This window comes from Cyprinodon variegatus, unplaced genomic scaffold, assembly GCF_000732505.1.
Source record: "Cyprinodon variegatus isolate N-32 unplaced genomic scaffold, C_variegatus-1.0 Scaffold461, whole genome shotgun sequence".
Lineage (NCBI taxonomy): Eukaryota > Metazoa > Chordata > Actinopteri > Cyprinodontiformes > Cyprinodontidae > Cyprinodon > Cyprinodon variegatus.
This window is the reverse complement of record NW_015150914.1, coordinates 235025-241700: the sequence shown is the minus strand read 5'-3', so window position 1 is coordinate 241700 and position 6676 is coordinate 235025. Positions and strand designations below refer to the sequence as shown.

The window sequence follows — 6676 nt, the reverse complement described above, 5'->3', positions numbered from 1 at the left end:
TCTTCCCAGGACTTTAGTTCCTAATCAGGTGATGTCTGAAGGGAACTGGTTAGAATGGTTCATTCATGGTATTGGATTGAATACAGCTAAATACTTTTTGGGACCATATTTACCAGGAATTTGTTTTTTGTTTTTTTAAGTGAAATGGGCTAAACGTTAATAAATACCAGACCTTTCAGATTTCTACTGGGAACAAAACTAGAGAGAATCTTAGCTTTTCCTTCTGGTTCACATCTATGTGTTGTTTTCTTTTTATTATTAAAACAGAAGACATTATATTTGTGGTTACAAAGTGACCAAATTTTGAAAAGTGTATGAATACCTCTGCAAGGCACTGTGTGTTGGTATTGCTTGGGTTAAACATCGAGAGTTTGCATAACTGAAGCCTTCCTATTTTATGGCGCAGACGTCCGGTGGACAAAATGGTTGTTGTTGTTCTCATTATTTACAAAATGAGTTTGGCAAATCAAGGATCGGATGCCTTAAAGCCATGTTGACTCTATATCTCCTATAGAGCTGACCCCAGCGGCTTGATTGACTTAGAAAATAAAAATTCAATTTTTCAGGTTGATCTCTCTTTTTTCTTTTACATCATTATTGTACAAAAAGCTAAAGAGAATGAAGAGTTCAATCACAGGATCTGTTTAAACTTGCAACTCTTCCCTCCCAGGGTCCATTCCTCCACCAATGGTCTGGTTGTCTGACCTCTGCGCCGGTCTGTCAGCGAGCAGAGGCGTTTGGCAAATTACTGCGTGTGCGAATGTTACACAAGGTGTGGCATGGCTGTGTGTGTGTGTGTGTTTGCATGTAGGCTCACTGCTGTGTGCAAAGGATGCATGGAGTGTGAGTAGCTCCCAGAGAGTCTGATTCTGCATAGTGATCCAGCAGACACTCACAAGCAAGGGGTAGAAAACACCCTAATCAATCATCAACCAATCAGAAGCAGTGATCCCCAGTAACGGGCTATCCCTGAAAGAGTCTGGGCACCTCCCGAGGGATTGCCTCGCTATGCGTATGCAGGTTCTCTCCGTTAAAAAACACACGTGCATGTGTGTGTGAGTGTGTTTCACAAACGGGGAGGCACTGCTTGACTCAGTCTCATCCAGGCAGCAGAGTCTCTGGCCAGACACGACAGGCAGAGGAAAGGGTGTGGGAGCGAGGGAGGGAAGGAGGGAGGGAGAGGAGTGGCTCATGTCCGTAAGGCTGGGTGTGAATCGCTGGAGGGAGGGGAGCAGAGAAGAGCTGGACCTGTCTGGGTGATGGATGTCCCTCCTGCCTGTGGAGGATGACTGAGAGGGCTCTCTCTCCTCTTAGGAGGAGGAAACACTGCAGAGAGGTGGAGGAGGAGGACGGTGGGAGTGTTGAAGCTCCTCCTGGGAGGTTGTTAGCAGGAAGAGAAGATGAAGGACTTGGCCAGGCAGGGATGTGCCAGACATGCACGCTCACTCCAAAACACACACGCACGCACGCACGCTCGCTCGCTCGCTCAGAGGTAAAGGGTTCTCCTCCTGTTCGCTCAGTGCTGGTCAGGTCTGTCTTCCTGGGTATCTCTTTATTTCTTCCCCTTGTTTATCTGGGCGTAGAGAGGATCCTTCCCCTTCTGTTAAAGAGAGAGAACAAAATCAGCCACCTTTTTCTTTGTGCATCTAACGCCTGGCCTCTGCACTCCCTCTGAATGCAAAACGGCTTATTTCCACTGCAAACATCATAAATGCACAAGCCGTGACAGGTGCAAGCTGGAGCTGCTGGGGTTTTTCTCATGCTACACCTAAAACCACCACCAGATGGCAGTAGCACATCACCTATAACTACAAAATCTGTGTTTTTTTTTTCATCACTCACTGAAGTTTTTTATTTTTTATGTGTGTGAGTTATTGTTTCTGTGTGTCATTGTGCTCAGACATGCATGTTCCATCCTACCTCAGGTTCCCACCAGGACCGGAATGAATCAGAGGTATAAACCAGTGCCTTAAAACACCGGTTCTGAGTCATCATGTCTGAATTTGTCTCTAATCTAGCCAGAAGACCACATCACAGGATGGAACATCCTGCAGCCAGAGCACCGAACCCTGCTGCACGCTGCTCACAACGGGGCGGTTATTACCGCACGCATAATTACAGCCAGTCATTCAGTTCACCGTACTGGCAGCCTCTTCTGAAGCTGGACTATTAAACTGGAGCTGTCCGTCTCAGAGAGGAAGGAGGATTTAGAGGTGGGAGTCAAACTGAGAGGCAGTAGAAACTTATAAAAAACGATTTGCATGCTTCAATAAAACAATCTGTTCGGATACAAAAGCAAAAATGTTGAATTTGATCTAAAACTCCAACGCAACCTGCAGGATTTGGAAGTAGAGAAAATGAAAACAACAACAAAAAATTGGGATGAACATCCAAACAGCATTTCTCCAGGGTGTTATCTATCAAGATCATTGCATTTTTATACAATCTTCTCTTCTAAATTCATATAACTTGATTACATGCTTGATAAGATGCATTATTTTACTTTTATATTGATCAGAACTATTTTATTATCTTTTTCTGGCTCTAAAAAGTTCTCTTTAAAGTAGCAGAAGGATCTTTTTTTTTTTTTAATGAACTATGAATGAAAAGCTTCCCCACAGCATAATGCTGCCAGCACCATGGTTCACTGTAGTGCTGGTGTGTTCAGGCTGGTGTGTATTTCTGTTAGCACTGGCAGCATTACACATGGAGGGAAAAAAGAAAGCAAACTGATCTGATCTGACTGGGATCCTTCATCCATAAACCACCTTCAGATATGTTTGTGTTGTCTAACAAAAATGATTTTCTTATACTTTCTCCTCCACAAAGGCCATATTATTAAAGTACATGACTTATTGTTGTCCTCTCTTGTCACACCAGAGCTGCGGATCTCTGCAGCTCCTTCAAAGTTACCATGATTGTGACTTTTTTAAATAATGCCCTCCATGCTGCCCTGTGGCTTTGGGTCGATCCACTAATGAGGTCTAAAAGGTAAAACCTTTTAATTAACTTTATCGAGGGGTATCAGACTAGAGGAGGGTGAACAACAGCTTACCAAACATATCAGACTTTAAAAATGTGGAAAATGATATATGCAATTCCCATCAAGCTTATGTTAAAATGTGTCTTTGTTGGTCACATAAAAAAGACACAATAAAGTTTGCAGGATGGAGACATTTCTAAAAGTTCAAAGTTAGAAAACTTTGGGAAGAAAATATATTAATAAATAAGAAATATTAAAAAAAAATATATATATATATATAAATAAAAAAGCTAAATTCAAAGATCTATAAGTATTAATCTGCTCAGGATTTCTGTTGGCTTTGGTGAATCAATGTTTACACATTAATCTACAAACTATCAAAGAATATTCAAATGCTGAGTGTGGAAAGTTTCAGCTCCTTTCCTCAAACATCTGCTTTCAGTTTTTTTCCTGCGTCTTTTTAAACATATGAATCAGATTTGATCAAATCCAGAACAGGGGTTGAATTAAACAGGGTAGAGAAGTTGCCAATGCCCCACCCCCCCCAAAAAAAAAAACACGTTAAACGACCTTAAAAGATGAAAGAAACATTGATGAAGACCAATTTAAAAGAAATAAAGTCACTTCTGGGATAACAGTTTTAATTGATCCATAAACTATTCCTAGAAGGTATTTCAAAATAAAATTAAAATTCTCTGCTGAGTGGGGGGTGGGTTGTCTTTCAAAATAAAATGTTAATAGAAACAATAGATATTTGCAAAACATAAAAATAGTATTATGTATTATATTATATATATTAATAGGAAAGTGAAGAAATCTGAGCTTGTAAAATGTGGAGTTACCGCCGCCACACAGCAGATAGCTGTGAGTCTGGGACGCCGGCCTTAGCTGAGAGCTTGGGCTGTAAATGTAGCAGCAGCCAAGGCCAAGCAGTCAGCAGAAAGTAGCTGCCTGCAGCCCCCGGAGAAGTGACAGCGAGGCTGAGACCAGCAGCGACAGCAACACTTCACGCTCAGCCAATGCACCACAGCCACCGCCCTGCGGCGTCGCCTCACATCTAACCAGCCCTGCCAGACGACGCCACTTCATCCCCAGCCAAGACAGAGAGCTGGGGGGGGGGAGGCTGGGGTATGAGTGATGTGCTTCTGTGGCACAACTTGGAGGCCAAGGATCTCGCTAGGTGTGTGTGGGCTGGGCTCTGTGAGACGGTATCAGTGAACCGTGGAAGCTGGCCATTTCACGGCGGGGACTAGAGAGCGTTCACTGGACATGATGACCTGATGAAGAAAAAAAAAACACCTACGCTCCGACTACACGTGTCTGTGGACGCAGCTTTTGGCAGCAATAGCAGCGCAGGTGGTGGAGGTATCAATCACAGGTGTGCCTGCCTAGGGAATGGCTGAGCCTATTAAGACAGGTGTGTGTTAGGGAAGATGTCTGAAGTCGATGTGATTGAGCAAGTAAACACCATATGGGGGCGACGCCGCTGGACCAGAGCGGTCCACCTACTGCAGGAGAAGGGCGCTCCCGGCCATAAGAATCAAGTTTCAGCCAGATTCAGCCTCACAACTCCACATCCACCTGCTGCCCTGCAGCCTGCAGACCCTCTGGGTAGCAGAACGGGGGCCAAAGGAGGGGGAGACAAGCTTCTCAGCCAGCCCTCCTCCTCCTCGTCCTCCTCCTCAGGAATCAAAAGGCACTTCAGGGCTTCTTCTGCTTTAATTAATGCCAATTATATGGGGCTAGTCATTAATCTTGGCACCCAAGTATTAGCTGATGAAAACAAAACCATTGGATTTTTCCCAGTGTGAGCGCCAGCAGCTATCATTAAGGAGCCACTGTTGAGAATGGTGTGGGTGAGGACGGTGGCTGGGGAGGCAGAGATCAAAATGGCTCTCCTCTTTGGAGTGTGTGTGGGTCTCCTTCTCCCTTATTCAATAAGCAAACTGCACCTCCACATGTTCCCGTACATTTTGGTAAGATTATTTTGGCTTATCTTTATTAGTTACGTCATTCTGCAGCGATGAGCTTCTGACCTGTTAGATTACATATATAATTCATAGAATGTCAGCATAGATCACGCTTTCACCAAGCTAAGAATCTAAGATTAACATAACTTCCCCAAATCCCAGCAGACGAGCTGCTCATCGAAGTGCACGGTTTCTGATTAGCTGCCACGCGTTCTTTCTCAGGGACATGTGAGCTATTTACGGACACAATGAGAGCAAAGACTCGGCAAAAGACTCACTGCACAACTTGGATCCAATCTTAAATAAGACTCTCTAACTTTATCACTTTTTGTTGCCTTTCAATATATTTTCTGCAACAGATCAAAACAAAGTACAATATAATTTACTGTAGAATGAAAATGATAAAGAAAATCAATAAAAACAGAAAGGTATTTGTTTACTGCACTCCTAATGCAGCACAATGCAGAAGCCCTTTTTCTGCAGCTACAGCTGCAAGTCTTTTTTACCTCTTAGTTTTATCTAAATTGAATATACACTGGAAAAACAATCTAGAAATAAGAAAATAAATGCTTATATTAAGTGTATTTGACCTTAATTTGAGTAGGTTAATGAGATAGTTTGTCAATGGAATTAGTATTTTTACTCTTAAAATAAGATAATTAGATAAAATGCACTTGAAATAAGAAAAAGCAACTGTGTTTTCTTACTTTAAGTGTAAATTGTCTTGTTCCATTGGCAAAATGTCTCTTTTTCCTCCTCAATCCAAGAACAAATGCTTGTATTTTAAGACAAAGATGACTTATCTAGATTTCGATTTTTTCCAGTGTAGGTTTGCATGCGATTGTGCATCGTCAAAATGTTTAAGACCGTCGCACTAATAAAGCTTATATGACTAAAGCAGAAACTCTTCCATACTGGAGGGGGAGCGTCTCTAAAAAGTGATTGCAGTCTTAACAGGTTTGTAATCAGGGATGGAGGTGTTGGAGTTATTATGATTTCTGTTGTTTAGATCATTTTATTCATTTATATCTTTTATGTTGCTTTTAATCATTTATATGTTCTATATGTTACTCTCATCATTGGAAATAGTGTATGAAGGCCATAAGACAAATGTTTTGCAAGAATGCTTTCCTGTTTTTCATATCGGAACTTCAATCGGAACTAACGCCTGCTGTTGTAATGTGTTGACTGCTCAATAAAAAGCCTGGCAAATGTTGAGCCAAGCGGAGATGCAGAGATTGACAGTTAAACTCTGGACCTTTGCAAAGCATTTCAGGAAAAATCTTACATCTTACGTCTTAGTTTCATTTTTTATAGGTTAAACTTGGGGAAACTTAAAAAACAGCCGGTTAATTTAAATGGGAAGAATCTTTTTGACTCAGATTCTCAAGATTGAGAATCGGTTCTCTTTTAAAGGTATTACTGCGATCAAACACACTTTTTTTAGTCGTTAAATGAACTAAATGATTGTTTAGTTATGCAACACATTGCTACTAGTGCTTTTTATTAACTTTCAAGAGCAAATGAATAATGCAACAGTTAAAGGTGGCTGTAAGGACAGTGGGAAAAACATTAGAGAAAGATAGACAAGAATCAATCTTTGGTTATTATTACGTAGGGGTGCACCGATTGCAGGTTTCTAGCCGATCAAATCTTCCCCATCTTTAAAAACTCAGACACGCCGATTCCGATTTTGCATGATAAAGATTTTCTTTTTTATAAC

The 6676-nt window shown here is 41.6% G+C and overlaps 1 protein-coding gene across 1 annotated transcript in view; it reads right to left on the bottom strand.

Annotated features, from left to right (window-relative positions):
- Positions 1-178: 178 nt before the first annotated feature.
- LOC107094062 (disabled homolog 1-like) overlaps positions 179-6676 on the bottom strand; it is a 203853-nt gene continuing 197355 nt past the window's right edge. Inside the window, exon 14 of the mRNA XM_015389468.1 lies at positions 179-1600. The gene's annotated coding sequence lies outside the window, so the exon portion shown is untranslated. The remainder of the gene's footprint in view (positions 1601-6676) is intronic.